Source organism: Schistocerca serialis, chromosome 2, assembly GCF_023864345.2.
Source record: "Schistocerca serialis cubense isolate TAMUIC-IGC-003099 chromosome 2, iqSchSeri2.2, whole genome shotgun sequence".
NCBI lineage: Eukaryota > Metazoa > Arthropoda > Insecta > Orthoptera > Acrididae > Schistocerca > Schistocerca serialis.
In genome coordinates this window covers 980,754,237-980,774,879 of record NC_064639.1, presented here as the reverse complement: position 1 = coordinate 980,774,879, position 20,643 = coordinate 980,754,237, and the positions used below count along the sequence as shown (strand labels likewise).

Below are 20,643 nucleotides of genomic sequence, written 5' to 3'. Positions count from 1 at the left end.
GAGATGAGTAGATGTGGACTGCCAGGGAGAAGAGTATCATGGGAACGTAGCATTTAAAGGTAGTGCTAGGAGGCGGTTTGTGTGACCTGATGTTTGGAGGAGAGATAGGGAAGAGTGAAGAGGGATGCGATTCCAAATAAAGACTTAGGAAGTGGCTGGAGAGGATTGGAGGGGAAGGAGTCCTGAGAAGGCGTGGTTGGTCGGGATCGGCGGTATCTTATTGAACGGGTGTATATCAGGGCGGATTTCATGGTCGGGCGATTAACATTTCGTTGGGAGAGGACGTGGAGGGTGTGGAGATGTAGTGTTGCGGGAGTGTGCGGATAGAGGGACAGCGGATTACCACAATTAGTAAGCAGGCTGGAAACTAGGGGATGAGTGGTGTCGAGTTTACGGGTAAAGTAGGATATTCGGAGGTGTTCAAGATGGAAGAGTAAGTTGAGAAATTTTACAAGTTGGTAGAGGATGCGGGTGGGGGAAGATAAGCGGATCCGGAAGGCTAAGAGGAGTGCGTGGCGTTCCAGGATCTGGAGGACGTGAACGTGATTAAAGAAAGGAACGGACGTCCATGCCACATTAGCATAGCAGAGGAACCATTCGCTTGTAAGACCGGATAAAATGCGAAGGGATATTATTAGTACAAAACGGTCGGCAGAGCCTTCCCAAATGTTGTGACTTCCTTTGACGGTCGGAAAAACCACGCTTAAACTATTTGTGGTCGTAAACGTCACGTTGACGTCAGAGGTCGCAAAGCCCACGGTCGGAAAGCCTACGACGCCTGGCAGCCGTGTCCAGAGGCCGCAGGAGAAACCGAGGCGTACCTTCGGCCTTCCGCCACCAGGCTTCGCGCGCGTCGCGTGCAGAACCGCGCCGGGTGGGGGCGGAGCTGTCAAGTGTCGGTCTTGTCCACCGCGGGTCAGTTCCTCGCGGGTTGTCGCGTCTGCACTTCCAGCAGCAGCAGCTAAAGGTAGGTCACTTGCTTGACCGTCCGTACTTAGACCAGGTTACAAAACCTCATATAATTACATGTACACTCGCACATATCACTACCAAGTGAAATTTCTGACTGGACGGAAGGCTTTTTGGTAGGGAGGACACACCATGTTATCTTGGATGGAGAGTCATCGTCACATGTAGAAGTAACTTCAGCTGTGTTGTAGCCCATGCTGTTCATGTTGAAACTCAGGCTTTTTTCAGATGATGCAGTTATCTATGATTAAGTACTGTCTGAAATAAGCTGTGTAAATATTCAGTCAGATCTCGATAAGACTTCAAAGTGGTGCAAAGACTGCAACTTGCTTTAAATGTTGAGAAATGTAAAATTGTACACTTCACAAAACGAAAAAACGTAGATCCTATGACAATAATATCAATGAGTCTGCTAAAATCGACCACCTCATATAAATACATGGGTGGCACGTTGTCACGCTTCGAAGGGATATGAAATGAAATGATCACATAGGCTCAGTTGTGGCAGACTTCGGTTTATTGGTAGAATACTGTTGAGGTGCAATCAGTCTACAAAGGAGATTGCTTACAAACCACTCATGCGACCGGTTCTTGAAGATTGCTCAAGTGCGTGGGAGCCGTACCAAATAGGACTAACAGGGGATATTGAACGTGTACAGAGAAGGGCAACACGAATGGTTACAGGTTTGTTACATCCGTGGGAGAGTGTCACGGAGATTCTGAAGGAACTGAAGTGATACACTCTTGAAGATAGGCGTAAACTGTTCCGAGAAAGTCTGTTAACAAAGTTTCAAGAACCGACTTTAAATGATGTCTCTAGGAATATACTTCGACCTCCTACGTATCGCTCACATAGGGATAGTGAGGATAAGATTAAAATGATGTAGACGTAGGTGTAGATATATCTTACGGATTGCTGCAGCGGCGATATGATGACATATCTTAGGTACAGGGGCCAAACAAGATCTACAGGTTCTACATGTACATAGATACTCTGCAAGCCGCCGTACTAGTCATTCCCTTCCCTGTTTCACTCACAAATAGAGCGATGGAAAAACGACTGTCTATATGCCTCTGTATGAGCCCTAATTACTCGTACCTTACCGTGGTGAACCTTACGCGTTATGTTGTCGGCAGTTAAATCTTTCGGCAGTCAGCTTCAAGTGCCAGTACCCCGAAATAAATATTTAGAGAGGCGTGAATCTAAAACTTGCAGAAATACGCTGGAAAATGAAAAGAGATACGCCTTCAAGCACCATTCCGACAGTTACCAAACTCTATGGAGATGTTCACCGCATAAAGGCAAAGCTGTCCTGTCCAGAACGTTGGTTGAAGACATCTACATCTACGTCTACATCTACAAGGCTATTCTGCAAAAAACACATAAGTGTCTGGTATAGGGTTCATCGAACCGTCTTCACAATAATTTTCCGTTATTCCACTCTCGAGCAGCGCGTGGAAAAATTGAACACTTGTATCTTTTCGTGCGAGTTCTCCCTACGCAGGTCCGCATCAACAAAGTATTTTCGCATTCAGAGGAGAAAGTTGGTGATCGAAATTTCTTGAGAAGATTCTGCTGCAACGAGAAACGCCTTTGTATTAATGATGTCCCAGTGACACTCTCCCCCCACCCCTCCCCTATTTCTCGATGATACAAAATTACAAAATGTGCTGCCCTTCTTTGAACTTTCTCGAAGTACTCGGGTAACCCTATCTGGTAAGATCCCACACCGCGCAGCAGTACTCCAAAAGAGGACCGACAAGCGTAGAGTAGGCAATCTCCTAAGTAGCTCTGTTGGATCTTGTAAGTGTTCTGCCAATAAAATGCAGTCTTTGGTCCGCCTTCCCCACAACATTTTCTATGTGTTCTTTTCGATTTAATCTGTTCGTAACTGTAATTCCTTGGTATTTAGTTGAATTTACGGCCTTTACATTTGATTGATTTGTCGTGTAACCCAAGTTTAACGAGTTCCTTTTAGCAGTGATTTGGATGACTTCACACTTTTCATTATTTAGAGTCAACTGCCAATTTTTGCGTAATACAGATATCTTTTCTAAATCTTTTGCAATTTGTTTTGATATTCTGATGACTCTACTAAACGATAATCTGCAAACAATCTAAGACGGCTGCTCTGATTATTTCCTAAATCGTTTATATAGATGAGGAACAGCAGAGGTTCTATAACACTACCTTGGGAAACGACAGAAATCGCATCTGTTTTACTCGATGATTTTTCGTCAGTTGCTACAATCTGTGATCTCATTGACAGAAAATCACTTATCCAGTCGCATAACTCAGACGATATTCCGTTGGCACGCAATCTGATTAGAAGTCGCTTGTGAGGTACAGAGTCAAAAGCCTTCTGGAAATCTAAAAATATGCAATAAATTTGACATTCCCTGTCGATAACACTCATCGCTTCGTGAGAATAAAGAGCTAGTTGTATTTCACAAGAATAACATTTACTGATCCGTGCTGGCTGTGTGTCAATAGGCCGTTTCCTTAGAGATATTTCAAAATGCTGGAATACGATATACGTTCCAAAACGCTACTGCAAATCGACAACAGTGATATTAGTCTGTGATTGAGTAGATTACTCGTGTTTCTTGTCTTAAATATTGGCATGACCTGTGTAACTTTCTAGTCTTTAGGTACGGATCTTTCGTAGAACTAGCGGTTGTGTACGACTGCTAAGTATTGTATCAGCATACTCTTGACTGGTATACGTTCTGAACCGGAGGGCTTGCCTTTATTAAGCGATTTAAGCTGCTTCCCTACACCGAGGATATCTACTTTTAAGTTCAGCGAGGACCCGTGCCTGCCTTGCCGCCATGCTGTTGTCCTGAGTCCACGTCGTCACCGCTCTTTCTTGTACTGTAGCCAACTGTCTGTGTGATCTGCTCCCATGGCCCTCGTGCCAGTGGTTCGACCTCATTCAAAATGCGAGAGATGGGGATAAGTTGCACTGAAAAGTTCCAGTAATGTGAAACACACCCAATAGTCATCACGTATAGCGTGGTTATGATTAAACTTTCGTTACCTGAGCCAGTGTAGACCGAAAACTATTTACGTTATGGGTACACAATTTTAAAGGAATGATATTCAGACTATGCGCTACAGGATTTGCGTTGTTCTACATCTACATGGTTACTCTGCAATTCACACTTAAGTGCCTGGCAAAGGGTTCATCGAACCATTTTCATACTACTTCTCTACCATTCCACTCTCGAATGGCGCGTGGGTAAAAGGAACACCTAAATCTTTCCGTTCGAGCTCTGTTTTCTCTTATTTTATTATGATGATCATTTCTCCCTACGTAGGTGGGTGTCAACAAAGTATTTTCGCATTCGGAAGAGAAAGTTGGTGATTGAAATTTCGTAATAGATCTCGCCACAAAGAAAACCGCCTTTGTTTCAATGACTGCTACCCCAACTCGCGTATCATACCAGTGACACTCTAACCACTATTGCGCGATAACACGAAACGAGCTGCCCTTCTTTGCACTTTTTCGATGTCTTCCGTCAATCCTACCTGGTAAGGATCCCACACCGCGCAGCAATATTCCAGCAGATGACGGACAAGTGTAATGTAGGCTGTCTCTTAAGTGGGTTTGTCGCATCTTCTAAGTGTTCTGCCAACAAATAGCAGTCTTTGTTTCGCCTTCCCCACAATATTATCTATGTGATCTTTCCAATTTAATTTGCTCGTAATTGTAACTCCTAGGTATTTAGTCGAACTGACAGCCCTTACATTTGTGCGATTTATCGTATAACCAAAATTTATCGGATTTCTTTTAGTACCCTTGTGGATGACCTCGCACTTTTCTTTTTTTAGTGCCAATTGCCACTTTTCGCACCATACAGAAATTCTCTCTAGATCATTTTGTAATTGGAATCGATCGTCTGATGATTTTACTAGACGGTAAATTACAGCGTCATCTGCAAACAATCTAAGGGGGCTGCTCAGATTATCACCTAGATCATTTATGTAAATCAGGGACAGCACAGGGCCTATGACACTACCTTGCGGAACGCTAGAATCACTTCTGTTCTACTCTATGATTTACCGTCTATCACTACGGACTGTGACCTCTCTGAGAGGAAGTCACGAATCCAGTCACACAACTGAGACGATACTCCATTTACACGCAATTCCATTAATAGTCTCTTGGGAGGAACGGTATCAAAAGCCTTCTGGAAATCTAGTAATATGGAATCGATCTGAGATCCCTTGTCGACAGCACTCTTTATTTCATGAGAATAAAGAGCTAGCTGTGTTGCACAAGAACGATATTTTCTGAATCCGTGTTGGTTATGTATCAATAAGTCATTTTCTTCAAGGTGATTCACAATGTACAGTATATGCTCCAAAATCTTACTGCAAATTGGGGTCAGTGATATGGGTCTGTAATTCAATTGGTTACTCTTATTTCCTTTCTTGAATATTGGTGTGATCTGTGCTACTTTCCAGTCATTAGGAACAGACCTTTCGTCAAGTGTTACTGTCATGACTTGCACTTTGATGCCGGTACTGGTACGGCGACGTAGGGTTGAAACACAAGCATCGGTGTACATTAGGAGACGTGGTTGTAGACAAGGTAAGCAGGGATTTACTCGTAAAGATGTTTTATCAAAACAACAGCAAGAGTGTTGCTACTCTTCGCGAGCATCGACGCTATTAAAGGGATACAGAGAGGTCCTCTTTCTGCACCGGGATTGGAGAGCACCATTGGGGAGTCCGCATTAACTGGCGATTTGGAAAATGTTCCTTGAAGATGCCGACGGCCAATTGCGCCTCAAATAAATGTTGAATAAGTTACTGTTGCCATGGCTTAGAATACTGGTCGCAATATTCGATCTTCAAGCAGTGCACGAACTGTGTCACGACAGCTGAGTATTCCATGGTCCACCGCTCGAAAAGTGCTGCGAACATTAGTGTGAAATGATATCTGTAGCGCGGTTTCATGCTGTCGTAGACGCATATTGTCGTCACTGTTAGCAACCTTTGTAACCTGGAACGTAAACATGGTACGCAATAAGCAAATGTTACCTTCTCACGTGAAAATTAAAATGTGTTTCTTTTAAAGATTTAGTCATTATTCCTCTTTCGCATGTCCTTATAAATGGGCCGGGCGGTTGTAGGCGCTACAGTCTGGAATCGTGCGACCGCTACGGTCGCAGCTTCGAATCCTGCCTCGGGCACGGATGTGTGTGATGTTCGTAGGTTAGTTAGGTTTAAGTAGTTCTAAGTTCTAGGGGACTGATGACCTCAGAAGTTAAGTCCCATAGTGCTCAGAGCCATTTGAACCATTTGAATCTTTTAAATGTTTGCATAAAGTTTCAATGTCCGACGATCATTCCTTTTTCGTGGGAGCCCTCTCAAGTTGCGAAAATTTAATTACGTGTAACCGTCCTGCACGCAGATCATTCCTCATCTGAAGGAACGGTTTTTTTCTGTACTGATAATAAGTTCGGATAAGGTTGAAAATTTAATCAGTACAGGCATACAAATATTGGAGTATGACTTTGGTAACGTTCGGTTAAAGCGTTCGTCGTACCACACATCTCATTTTCGTACCGAGCGAGGTAGCGCAGCGGCTAGCTCACTGGACTCATACTCGGGAGGACGAATGTTCAAATGCCCGTTTGGCGATCCAGATTTAGGTTTTCCGTGATTTCCCTCAGTCGGTCCAGGCAATTTCTGGGATCAGAATGAGATTTTCACTCTGCAGCGGAGTGTGCGCTGATATGAAACTTCCTGGCAGATTAAAACTGTGTGACGGACCGAGACTCGAACTCGGTACTGGCAGAAGTAAAACTGTGAGGACGGGGCGTGAGTCGTGCTTGGGTAGCTCAGCTGGTAGAGCACTTGCCCGCGAAAGGCAAAGGTTCCGCGTTCGAGTCTCGGTCCGGCACACAGTTTTAATCTTCCAGGAAGGTTCAATTTCTGGGATGTTTCCTTTGAAAAGGAGACGGCCGATTTCCTTCCTCATCTTTTGGTATTTCGAGCTTGTGATCCGTCTCTAATGATTGCGCTGTCGACGGGGCGTAAATCTCTACTCTTCCTTCCTTCGCTTCCAGTCGGTAAAATTTATTTTACTATCCGGTCCCTGACATGAACCTGTGATAATTATGCTTGCATCGCGTTGCATAAACAGCTGTTCGATATACTAGTGGTACGTCATTTCCTGTATATTGGGAAGGAGGAAGGAACGTTAGGACTGACTGATGTGTCCACGTCAAGGTATTTAGAGACGGGTGTGTTATTATACAATGAATGTGCTAAAATTCTCTCTCTGTCTCTCTCTCTTTCGATCTACTGCTGTGGTCTTCAATACGAACACTGGTTTAATGCGACTCTCCGCTTTAGTCTACCCTGTGAAAAGACTTTTCATCTCTCCATAACCGCTGCAACCTACAGCCCCTGGCCCCTGCTTACTGCAGTCAACCTCTGATTTCCCTATACAGTCTGAATCACGTAACACTTGCACGGCAAATATAGCGGAAATGGAAACTGCTGTTGATGCGCGGTTTGCACCTGATGGACTGGTAATCAGGGTCTTGTATTGTTATCCAATAAACAGATTCTAATAACATAGACTTAAAAAGTGTGTTAAAAAAAATGGTTCAAATGGCTCTGAGCACTATGGGACTTAACATCTATGGTCATCAGTCCCCTAGAACTTAGAACTACTTCAACCTAACTAACCTAAGGACATCACACAACACCCAGCCATCACGAGGCAGAGAAAATCCCTGACCCCGCCGGGAATAAAAAGTGTGTTTTTTACACAAACATACACTTTTGTAAAGGAACAATGCCTGTTGACACTAACAAACTAAAAGTATGGTAAATTAGAATCTTAGCGGTTTAGATTGCAGGATTGTAATGCGAGTCGTTTACGTGATATCGTATTTTGAAACGTTCCCACACCGACACTTGTACAGTACCTGTGGTACATGCATATCTAGTTATGTGGATTCTGACCAGTAACGAGACAATTGACCGTCAAATATTGTGTTCAAAATGACCACCGGTAGCGACAATACACGCTTCCACTCCGGTATGAAAAAACTTCTGCATACGTGCTAGCATTTGAGCGGAGATGTCGGAGCAGTTTGCATTAATACGTCGTTGAATATCATCGGGTGTAGTTGGTATGTCCTTGTAAACGGCGTCTTTCAGCTTTCCCCACAGAAATAAGTCTACAGACGTCAAATCCTGGGAACGGCCAGGCCGAGGTACTGGTCCTGCGAGTCCAATCCAACGATTTGGAAACAATTCGTGAAGACATTCTGTAGTACATTGTGCACTATGGGCTGGACACCCATCATGTTGGTACCACTGATTCCTCCTAGTCTGCAGAAGAACGACTTCTAGAATCTGTGGAAGACGATTTGTTTGGAGGCTGCGATTCTTGTGCACGTTCAGTGTTCCGTCTGTGAAATGCGGCCTTTGAGCTGATGGTTCACTGTCCCACGCCACACATTTACACTCGATGGACGCTTACACTCCACCCGACGAAACCAATGGGGATTGTCAGCAGACCAATAGTGCATGTTTCGGCGGTTTCCCTGGTGATAACTGCTAAATGTGACTTCATTTAAACAAGATACATGATACATCTGGAATATCTTGTCTTAATTCCATAATCATAATTGTGTCCACCTCCGTAGCGCAGCGGTAGCGTTACCGGTTACCACGCAAAGAGGTCCGGGTTCGATTCCCGGCAGAGGACTGGGTGTTGTGTGTCCGTCATTGACACGCAGGACGCCGAAGTGGTGTCAACTAAAAAGATTTGCATTACGACTGCCGAACCCCGAAGGTGATATCCCGGCCAATAAATACCATACGATCATTTCATTTCATTTTATCATAATCGTTTCCATGTAGCTCTTGACGCAGGGAGATGTGATAGGGGCGAACCTATGTTGACAGAAAATGCATGGAACACTTACCTGATTCGTGCCACTCCCTAGTGCGATTGCGCGGGAGCTAACGTGCGGAGCACATTCAACAGCAACAAGAACGTTAATTTCCCCTCTTCTGCCGTCCCTTGTTTCCTTCTGTTAACGTTGTCTAGGTGTTACACTACCACTTTCACGTTGTTGGTTGAAGAGGTTGATAAATATCTGCCGCGATGGTTGACGTCTATTGGGATATCTTGCCGCATGCACCGTAAAAGAACGAGCTGGATTCTTCCTACACTCTCCGTACGCCAAGAGCAAGTCGGTTTTTTCTGTATCGGTAGATCCTGTCGTCTTAATATTACAGACTATTGTAAAACAGACAGTTTTTTGTAACGCTGGACGGTAGAAAAAGTTGATGGAATCAGCAAAAGAACGATCTTGTCTGGCTGCCCTTTTATTTAATCTATCACAAATATTCCACCAACACCAGACCATATTACCCTTTTCTTGTATGCTGATGAAATCATTATTACCACCACACAAATAACGGCCGGGGTGGTCGAGTGGTTCTAGGCGCTTCAGTCTGGGACCGCGTGACCGCTACGGTCGCAGGTTCGAATCCTGCCTCGGGCGTGGATGTGTGTGATGTCCTTAGGTTAGTTAGGTTTAAGTAGTTCTAAGTTCTAGGGGACTGATGACGACAGATGTTAAGTCCCATAGTGCTCAGAGCCATTTGAACTATTTTTGAACCACCCCCTCTCCCTTTCTCTCCATTACTAAATTAACTATTCCTTGATCACTCAGGACCGGGCCTGTCAACCGATCCCTTCTTTTAATCAAAATGTGCCATAAATTTGTTTTTTTTTCCCCAGTTTGATTCAATACCGCTCCATTAGTTACACAATCTGCCCATCTAATCTTCAATATTACTCTGTAGCACCGCATTTCAAAAGTTTCTGTTCTCTTTTTCTCTAAACAGTTTATCATCCACGTTTCACTTTCGTACACTACTGAACAACTACACTCCAGACAAACAGAGTTAGAAAAAGACTTCCTAACACGTACATTTACATTCGATGTTAACAGTTTTTTCTCTTTTCAAAATTCTTTTCTTGCTATTGCCAGTCCGCATTTTATTTCCCCTTTACTTCACCCTTCATCTCTTACCTTGCTGCCCATAAAGCAAAACTCGTCTACTGCTTTCACTGTCTCATTTCCTGACATAGTTCTCCCAGTATCGCCTGATTTAAATCGACTACATTCCATTTTACTTGTTTTACTTTCGTTGATGTTCGTCTTAGAACCTTTTTTCGAGACTAGCCATTCCGTTCAACTACCCTCCCAAGTCTTTTGTCGCCTTTCACGAAAATAACAGTGTCATTGCTCCCGGAAGAGCGCCGCAAAACAGCTGAAAAACCTGAACTGGCAGACGCTGAAAGACAGACAACAATTACATCGCGGAAGCCTACTTACAGAGTTTCAAGAACCATCATTGTGCGAGGAATCTGTTAACGCACTCTCGTAGCGATAGCGAAGACAAAATTTGGCCAATTATAACGCGCACAGAGACATTCAAGCAGTCACTCTTTCCGCGCCCCGTACGCAAGTGGAACGGGATGAAGCTCTCATACAATGAGAACTGCCCACTGCCTGCGCTTCAGAGTGGTTCCTGGGACACGATTATACGAGGGTCACTCCAAAAGAAACGCACACTATTTTTTTAAATCCATCTTTTATTCTACATGTTTGAAAGTTTTACAGTGTGTAGGTACACCCTTTAGGAACAATATTTTCATTTCCCCACATAATTTCCATCCTTCTCAACTGACGTACGTCATCTTGGAACCAGCGCCTGTATACCCGCACGCTAAAATTCTGGACCAAACTGTTGGAGCCACTGTTTGGCAGCGTGCACAAGGGAGTCATCATCTTCAAACCTTGTTCCACGAAGAGAGTCTTTCAGTTTCCCAAAGAGATGATAGTCACATGGAGCCAGGTCAGGACTGTAAGGCGGGTGTTTCAGCGTAGTCCATCCGAGTTTTGTGATCGCTTCCATGGTTTTTTGACTGGCATGTGGCCGTGCATTGTCGTGCAACAGCAAAACATCCTGCTTTTGCCGAAGTGGTCGAACACGACTCAGTCAAGCTTGAAGTTTCTTCAGTGTCGTCACATATGCATCAGAATTTATGGTGGTTTCACTTGGGGTTATGTCCACAAGCAAGAGTGCTTCGGAATCGAAAAACACCGTAGCCATAACTTTTCCAGCAGAAGGCGTGGTTTTGAATTTTTTTTTCTTGGGTGAATTCGCATGATACCACTCCACTGATTGCCTCTTCGTCTCTGGTGAAAAATGATGGAGCCATGTTTCATCACCTGCCACAGTTCTTCCAAGAAATTCATCCAGCTCCACCATTCTCGTACTGTTCCAAAAGTTTGCTGCGTACTGTTTTTGTTGTTTCTTTGTGAGCCACTGTCAAAATCCTGGGAACCCACCTGTCACAAACCTTCTTGAACGCAAACAATTCGTTCACTGTGATGCGTCTGTCAGCAGTCACCAATTCGTTAACTCTCTGCACATTGTCTGGAATGTGTGCAGTTCGGGGCCTGCCGCTGCGAGGACAATCCTCAATATTGCCGTGCCAGCTTTCATCACGTAACCTGCTTGCCCACCGACTAATTGTACTGCGATCGACAGCAGCATTTCCATACAGCTTTTTCAACCTCTTGTGGATGTTTCCCACTGTCTCGTTTTCACAGCACAGGAATTCTAAGACAGCACGTTGCTTCTGACGAACGTCAAGTGTAGCAGCCATCTTAAAGACATGCTGCGACGGTGCCACTCATGGGAACAGGTTGAACTAAGTTTGAAAACAAGCGGGAAGGATGGATGTATCTACACACTGTAAGACTTTCACACATGCACACTATTTTTGTAAAAATACAGTTTTCATTCTCGGATGGACAACACTGAAACACCTGACTTCCAGTCCTGATCTGGCTCCATGTGACTATCATCTCTTTGGGAAACTGAAAGACTCTCTTCGTGGAACAAGGTTTGAAGATGATGACTCCCTTGTGCACGCTGCCAAACAGTGGCTGCAACAGGTTGATCCAGAATTTTACCGCGCAGGTATACAGGCGCTGGTTCCAAGATGGCGTAAGGCAGTTGAGAGGGATGGAAATTATGTGGAGAAATGAAAATATTGTTCCTAAAGGATGTATCTGCACACTGTAAAACTTTCAAACATGTAGAATAAAAGATGGATTTAAAACAGAAATAGTGTGCATTTCTTTTGGAGTGACCCTCGTATGTAGATTGAAGATGGAGCGCGAGGGCGGGAGAAAAGAAAGGAATGGGAATCAGTCGAGAGGTGCACCGATAGTCGAGGTGGAGCAGCGCTCAACGCAACTCCTTAGTAAGCAGGACGTCCTGGTTTCGAATCGCTATTCAACATACATGAATTCTTTCCCTTTCCTTTCCTGCCCCCCCTCCCCCCCCCCCCCCCCCCCCGCCTCTGCCTTCAATTTACATAATACCAATTAGTTATGTACCGCTTGTGATATTTCCCTTAGTGCGGTAAGGAGTACCCCCGTAAGTGCAACGTTGTACGTGGTACAGTGATGAAGACACTGACCTCTGCTTCGGCAAGTCCGAGATTCAAATCCAAATCGTGCAACACAGATTTAGGTTTTTCGTTATTGGCCCAAATCGATTTACACAAATGTTAGGTTGATTCCTCTAAAAACGACATAGCTGATTTGTTTCCACACTCTTCCTCGAACCAAGTTTATGCCCCATCTCTAGTAACATCATCATCTCCAGGACATTAAACACTACTCTGTTTTCTGTGTGTAGATCAAAATATGTATCTCGGTAGCTAAGGAAGTGTTACTACAGATCCAAATTTTCAGGGTTCAGTCCTCACTCGATAGTAGGACTTTTTTTGTCACTTGTCACTTATTTCATGCCTGAAATGATTTTTGTATGTGAAGAAACACGAAATGTTTTGTAGTCCATGTACAATTGTCTGGGTAGCTGATATGGGAGGATGGGAAGCGCTTACCATTTGCAATTACACTATTCCTAGTCTGGTCTTCAGTCCAACGTTCAAGTTGAGGATGAGTTTAGCCGTATGCTCATTTCGACAGTGCTAGTCACCAACGTCTATTTCCCACCAAAGTGGCAAGTGACATCCGAGATGAAGAATCGTACGGATCCAGAAAAGCCAGTGAAGGTCAGTAATGTTAAGTAATATGACCGTTATCGTTACATAAACGCCATCAGATGTGTTTCTATGAGGCAGATAATGGCCCTGCACCCAGTTTTGTTATGTCACCTGTCGGGGTGCGTGTTTTGCTGTCTGTTCAGGTTGTGGCTGAGCAGGTGCTGAAAATCCCAATTGGTCCATAGCGGCTTAGTGATCCCGTGAATGGAGAAACCGAACTAAGCGAATTTTTCCTGCTTTTGTTGTAGGGGTGTCGGTTATCGCTCAAACAATCGGTTTTCGGTTACATCGCTTCTTTTCCACGGCACTTTAACCTGAGTGTTAAAACCGCCCCAAATAAACGGTTTCTGTAGTAAATGATTTTCGATTTTTTTATTCCTGTTATTTGCTGTAATAAACGTTGAAATCGAACAAAGATTGAAAAATTTTGACTAAGATACGTAGAATAATAAACGTTGAAATCGAACAAAGACTGGAAAGATTTGACAAGTTTCAAGATACGTAGAATAAAAATATTAAATTAAATAGCAAAGGAAAGGAAACTTAGTCTGTCTACCTTTCGCTGATTTTCTCGAAAGGTCGTAAGTGGTTGAATACTTTAAAAAATCACGAGTATTCTATTGAGTCTAATTTTTTGAAAGTCTGCTTGGAAGTAATGTATTCGGGGGGCTTTACCACTACCACCACTAATAGTCCCCCATTCGGATCTCCAGGCGGGGACTACTCAAGAGGACGTCGTTCTCAGGAGAAAGAAAACTGGCGCTCTACGGATCGGAGCGTGGAATGTCAGATCCCTTAATAGGGCAGATAGGTTAGAAAATTTAAAAAGGGAAATGGATAGGTTAAAGTTAGATATAGTGGGAATTAGTGAAGTTCGGTGGCATGAGGAACAAGACTTCTGGTCAGGTGACTACAGGGTTATAAACACAAAATCAAATAGGGGTAATGCAGGAGTAGGTTTAATAATGAATAGAAAAACAGGAGTGCGGGTAAGCTACTACAGACAGCATAGTGAACGTATTATAGTGGCCAAGATAGACACGAAGCCCATGCCTACTACAGTAGTACAAGTTTATATGCCAACTACCTCTGGAGATGACGAAGAAATTGAAGAAATGTATGATGAGATAAAGGAAATTATTCAGGTAGTGAAAGGAGACGAAAATTTAATAGTCATGGGTGACTGGAATTCGACAGTAGGAAAAGGGAGAGAAGGAAACATAGTAGGTGAATATGGATTCGGGGTAAGAAATGAAAGAGGAAGCCGTCTGGAAGAATTTTGCACAGAGCATAACTTAATCATATCTAACACTTGGTTCAAGAATCATAAAAGAAGGTTGTATACATGGAAGAATCCTGGAGATACTAAAAGGTATCAGATAGATTATATAATGGTAAGACAGAGATTTAGGAACCAGGTTTTCAATTGTAGGACATTTCCAGGGGCAGATGTGGACTCTGACCACAATCTATTGGTTATGAACTGTAGATTAAAACTGAAGAAATTGCAAAAAGGTGGGAACTTAAGGAGATGGGACGTGGATAAACTGACTAAACCAGAGGTTGTACAGAGTTTCAGGGACAGCACAAGGGAACAATTGACAGGATTGGAGGAAAGAAATACAGTAGAAGACGAATGGGTAGCTCTGAGGGATGAAGTAGTGAAGGGAGCAGAGGATCAAGTAGGTAAAAAGACGAGGGCTAGTAGAAATCCTTGGGTAACAGAAGAAATACTGAATTTAACTGATAAAAGGAGAAAATATAAAAATGTAGTAAATGAAGCAGGCAAAAAGGAATACAAATGTCTCAAAATTGAGACCGATAGGAAGTGCAAAATGGCTAAGCAGGCATGGCTAGAGGACAAATGTAAGGATGTAGAGGCTTATCACACTAGGGGTTAAGACAGATACAGCCTACAGGAAAATTAAAGAGACCTTTGGAGAAAAGAGAACCACTTGTATGAATATCAAGAGCTCATATGGAAACCCAGTTCTAAGCAAAGACGGGAAAGCAGAAAGGTGGAAGGAGTATATAGCGCGTCTATACAAGGGCGATGTACTTGAGGACAATATTATGGAAATGGAAGAGGATGTAGATGAAGATGAAATGCGAGATACGATACTGCGTGAAGAGTTTGACAGAGCACTGAAAGACCTGAGTCGAAACAAGGCCCCGGGAGTAGACAACATTCCATTAGAACTACTGACGGGCTTGGGAGAGCTAGTCCTGACAAAGCTCTACCATCTGGCGAGCAAGATGTATGAGACAGGCGAAATACCCTCAGACTTCCAGAAGAATATAATAATTCCAATCCCAAAGAAAGCAGGTGTTGACAGATGTGAAAATTACCGAACTATCAGTTTAATAAGTCACAGCTGCAAAATACTAACACGAATTATTTACAGATGAATGGAAAAACTGGTAGAAGCCGACCTCGGGGAAGATCAGTTTGGATTCCGTAGAAATGTTGGAACACGTGAGGCAATACTGACCTTACGACTTATCTTAGAAGAAAGATTAAGGAAAGGCAAACCTACGTTTCTAGCATTTGTAGACTTTGAGAAAGCTTTTGACAATGTTGACTGGAATACTCTCTTTCGAATTCTAAAGGTGGCAGGGGTAAAATACAGGGAGCGAAAGGCAGTTACAAATTTGTACAGAAACCAGATGACAGTTATAAGAGTCGAGGGGCATGAAAGGGAAGCAGCGGTTGGAAAGGGAGTGAGACAGGGTTGTAGCCTCTCCCCGGTGTTATTCAATCTGTATATTGAGCAAGCAGTAAAGGAAACAAAAGAAAAATTCGGAGTAGGTATTAAAATTCATGGAGAAGAAGTGAAAACTTTGAGGTTCGCCGATGACATTGTAATTCTGTCAGAGACAGCAAAGGACTTGGAAGAGCAGTTGAACGGAATGGACAGTGTCTTGAAAGGAGGATATAAGATGAATATCAACAAAAGCAAAACGAGGATAATGGAATGTAGTCGAATTAAGTCGGGTGATGCTGAGGGAATTAGATTAGGAAATGAGACACTTAAAGTAGTAAATGAGTTTTGCTATTTGGGGAGCAAAATAACTGATGATGGTCGAAGTAGAGAGGATATAAAATATAGACTGGCAATGGCAAGGAAAGCGTTTCTGAGGAAGAGAAATTTGTTAACATCGAGTATAGATATAAGTGTTTGGAAGTTGCTTCTGAAAGTATTTGTATGGTGTGTAGCCACGTATGGAAGTGAAACGTGGACGATAAATAGTTTAGACAAAAAGAGAGTAGTAGCTTTCGAAATGGGGTGCTACAGAAGAATTCTGAAGATTAGATGGGTAGATCACATAATTAATGAGGAGGTATTGAACAGAATTGGGGAGAAGAGAAATTTGTGGAATAACTTCACTAGAAGAATGGATCGGTTGGTAGGACATATTCTGAGGCATCAAGGGATCACCAACTTAGTATTGGAGGGCAGCGTGGAGGGTAAAAATCGTAGAGGGAGACCAAGAGATGAATACACTAAACAGATTCAGAAGGATGTAGGTTGCAGTAGGTACTGGGAGATGAAGAAGCTTGCACAGGATAGAGTAGCATGGAGAGCTGCATCAAACCAGTCTCTGGACCGAAGACCACAACAACAACAAATGAATCGTTAAGCTGACCGTTGTGACCGTGCGGTTCTAGGCGCTTCAGTCTGGAACCACGTGACCGCTACGGACGCAGGTTCGAATCCTGCCTCGGGCATGGATGTGTGTGATGTCCTTAGGTTAGTTAGGTTTAATTAGTTCAAAGTTCTAGGGGACTGATGACCACAGATGTCCCATAGTGCTCAGAGCCATTTTTTTAAAATCGTTAAGCTTTTAATTTATTATTGTTTGCCTAATTTCCTTCGTCTTTTACTAGTTCACAGAAATAGCAGACAAAGCCTTAATCTTTGAAAGCAAATGAAGCACTGTACTTAAGTGCTACGTCACTTTATAAAAACATTTTCAAACTAGTGTTGGTATCATTCTGCGCTACAGCGGATGTTCTGCGACGACGGCGAGAAACTAACGTACGGGCCAGGCGGAAAAAAATGATTCAAATCGCTCTAAGCACTATGAGCCTTAACATCTGAGGTCCTCTGGACTTAGAACTACTTAAACCTAACTAACCTAAGGACATCACACACATCCATGCCCGAGGCAGGATTCGAACCTGCGACCGTAGCAGCAGCTTGGTTCCAGACTGAAGCGCCTAGAACAGCTCGGCCACAGTGGCCGGCAGGCTAGGTGGAGGCTGGTTTTCCACACGGCACGTACACGCCTACCTTTATCCACCACACACGGCAACAGGGACATTACTGTCTCAGCAATACTGTATCAGTTCTTATGCCATGTGTTTGTTGCTCCTCTCTATGGACATTGTTGTTAAACTAACACTGATCGGTCTTCCTACTTCCTATAATAACGCAAGAATTTAAACCCATGAAAGTTTTAAGAATAAAAGCTTTTTTAAAAAAGGTTTATTCAAAAACGAAAAATTTTAGTACTGCTGCTATATTTCGGTTGTTTTACTCAGTTATTAGTAAAAAAATAAACACCTGTTATAACCGAGACCAAACAAAAACCCAAAAGTACCGGTTATACGGAATTAAAATACCGGTGTCGGTTTTAACCGGTTGATTTTCGCATCGCTATTTTGTTGTCGTTTAATATCTCAGCGACAGAGAGATGTTTAGAAGGGATATTATAATTCTCTTCTAAGTGCTTCGATCGGAATGGTCGACCCTGCATCTACTTCTGCTTCCACAGACCAGCAAGCCACCTTACGGTGTGTAGCGTAGGGTACTTCTCGCACCACTGTGACCGCACCCCTTGTGCGCCTCAATAGCGCCGGAACGGTAGCTCAGCGTGTTCGGTCAGAGGGCTTGCTGCCCTCTGTAACAAAAAAAAAAACTGAGTTAATGGATGCAACGAACAAAAGCGAACAAAATGAGATTTAAAAAAAAAAGCGTGTTCGGTTAGAGGGTTAGCTGCCCTCTGTAACAAAAAGAAAACTGTGTTAACCGATCAACGACAAACTTAAACGGGTGTCTTACGACGTCCGCCCCGAGCAGATGCAACGAACGAAAACGAACAAAATGAGACTTTTTTTTTTTTTAAAAAAAAAGGTAGCTGAAGGGTCAGCGTGACGAACTGCCTTCCTAAGGGGCCCGGGTTCGATTCCCGGCTGGCTCGGGGATTCTCTCCGCTGAGGGATTGAGTGTTGTCTTCATCATCATTTCATCCCCATCCGGCGCGCAGATCGCCCAATGTGGCGTCGAATGTAATAAGACCAGCACCAAGGCGGCCGGACCTGCCTCCCGTCCAATTCCCTGCTCCGTTCGTGAATGGCACAAGGAAAGAACGAGTGTCGGTTATCTTCCGTATTAGCTCTAATTTCTCTGACGTTTGTCTTTGTGGTCAGGGCCAGTTTCAGGCCCAAGCGACACGAGGCGCCGATTGGGGCGCTACAACTGGAAGTTTTGTGCACAGGACGTAATCACAATTGTTAGTAGCGGCCGCTTGGTGTGACACTCTTGAGATAGGCACCAGAAGCACCCAAGTGCAAGAATTGTACACATTGCGTATTAAAACAAGTAGCGAAAACCGAGACGGGCGAAAGTATACGAGGGAAAAGGAGGGAGACTCGTTTGTGTGGAAAAATGTTCTGGAACCGACTCTAATCGTGGTCATTACACGAGACGTGGGACGTTTCAGAGAAACTACTTGTAACGTTTGACCTCATGTGTTTCAGCAGTAAGCCTCTCAGTGACGCACAATGCCTCTCTGGTACCACCTGCCGCTAGAGTTTGATGAGTATCTACGTAACGTTCTCGCACTTACTAAACAGTTCCGTGACGAAACGCGCCGCTATATTCTCTGTCTCTTCTATTAATACAACCTAATATGATTACCAGACTAGCAATACACAAGAATCGCTCGAACGAGTGTTTTGTAAGCCACTTCTTCGGTAGAATAATTACACTTCTCCCTCTAAAGCTCATTCAGGTACCGGCTTTATATGTGGTCATTCCTCTTCAGGTTGCTCCGAATGGCTACTCAAGTATTTTACGGTTGTTACTGTTTCCGGCGATTGATCTCCAACAGCGTAATCGCAAAGTGGTGCAGCGCTTCTCCATACTGGTAAGCATAAAGTGGACATTTAGGTTAAAGTCTGTTCTTTTCCTGATATCCTCGTTGCAAATAAGCTGGTACTTACATGTTTCGTGACTAATTAAACTTGAAACCGTCAATTTTACAGCACCTAAAACTTCCCGTTTCGACGATAGTCCCTATTTTTGCCTGCTTTAGCTTCAAAATCCTAATAGGTGTCTAATTCCAGAATGAGATTTTCACTTTGCAGCGGAGTGTGCGCTGATATGAAGCTTCCTGGCAGATTAAAACTGTGTGCCAGACCGAGACTCGAACTCGGGACCTTTGCCTTTCGCGGGCAAGTGCTCTACCATCTGAGCTACCCAAGCACGACTCACGCCGCGTCCTCGCAGCTTTACTTCTGTCAGTACCTCGTCTCCTACCTTCGAAACTTTACAGAAGCTCTCCTGCGAACCTTGCAGCACTAGCACTCCTGAAAGAAAGGATGCTGCGGAGACATGGCTTAGCCACAGCCTGGGGGTTGTTTCCAGAATGAGATTTTCACGCTGCAGCGGAGTGTGCGCTGATATTAAACTTCCCGGCAGATTAAAACAGTGCGCCGGACCGAGAGTCGAACTCGGGACCTTTGCCTTTCGCGGGCAAGTGCTCTACCATCTGAGCCAGGCAGGAGACGAGGTACTGGCAAAAGTAAAGCTGTGAGGATGGGGTGTAAGTCGTGCTTGGGTTGCTCAGATGGTAGAGCACTTGCCCGCGAAAGGCAAAGGTCCCGAGTTCGAGTCTCGCTCCGGCACACAGTTTTAATCTGCCAGTAAGTTTTAGGTGCCTAATTATTTAATCCAACAAAATTCTTGTATTTTCAAAAGATACGAACTGCTCACAAGAATAGAAGGTGGGAGGACTGAAGGCGGTAATTGGGGGGGGGGGGGGGGGGGAGAGAAATATCTGGAAAGAATCCTGGCCAACTGCCTGATTGCTTGAAGATAGATATTCGTACGCCTTGAACTGACCTTAGATGAAAGAAATAACTTACACAACTAGAGAGTTAAACCTGCCTGGTCATTGTAAAAAACCCTCGTCGATCATCTTGCTAATATACGTACTCTCACTGTAGGAAAGCAAGGCAGTTATCGATTTTTTCTTTTATTCACCCGCAGGACATAGTGCACTGCTTCTACTTTCTGCGGGCGAACAATTCAACAGAATAAAATGCCGATAACAGCTAATTCAAAGTATAGTCGTATAAGACTGGCTGCCAGACTTTCTGCACTATATGACAGATGGAAAAGTTATTTGTTTATTGGAGAAAATTAAGGTCCAAGTGAAGTAGGAGAAAAAGGACGGGCAAAAATGGGAAAGGTTTCGCAGAAGAACACCAGGCTGAAGGACTTGTGCGCAGCAGCATACATACCAAGAG

The 20,643-nt window shown here is 43.8% G+C and overlaps 1 protein-coding gene across 1 annotated transcript in view; it reads left to right on the top strand.

The window, feature by feature from the left end:
- Positions 1–910: 910 nt before the first annotated feature.
- LOC126458395 (acyl-CoA Delta-9 desaturase-like) overlaps positions 911–20,643 on the top strand; it is a 284,765-nt gene continuing 265,032 nt past the window's right edge. The window contains exon 1 of the mRNA XM_050095403.1: positions 911–967. The gene's annotated coding sequence lies outside the window, so the exon portion shown is untranslated. The remainder of the gene's footprint in view (positions 968–20,643) is intronic.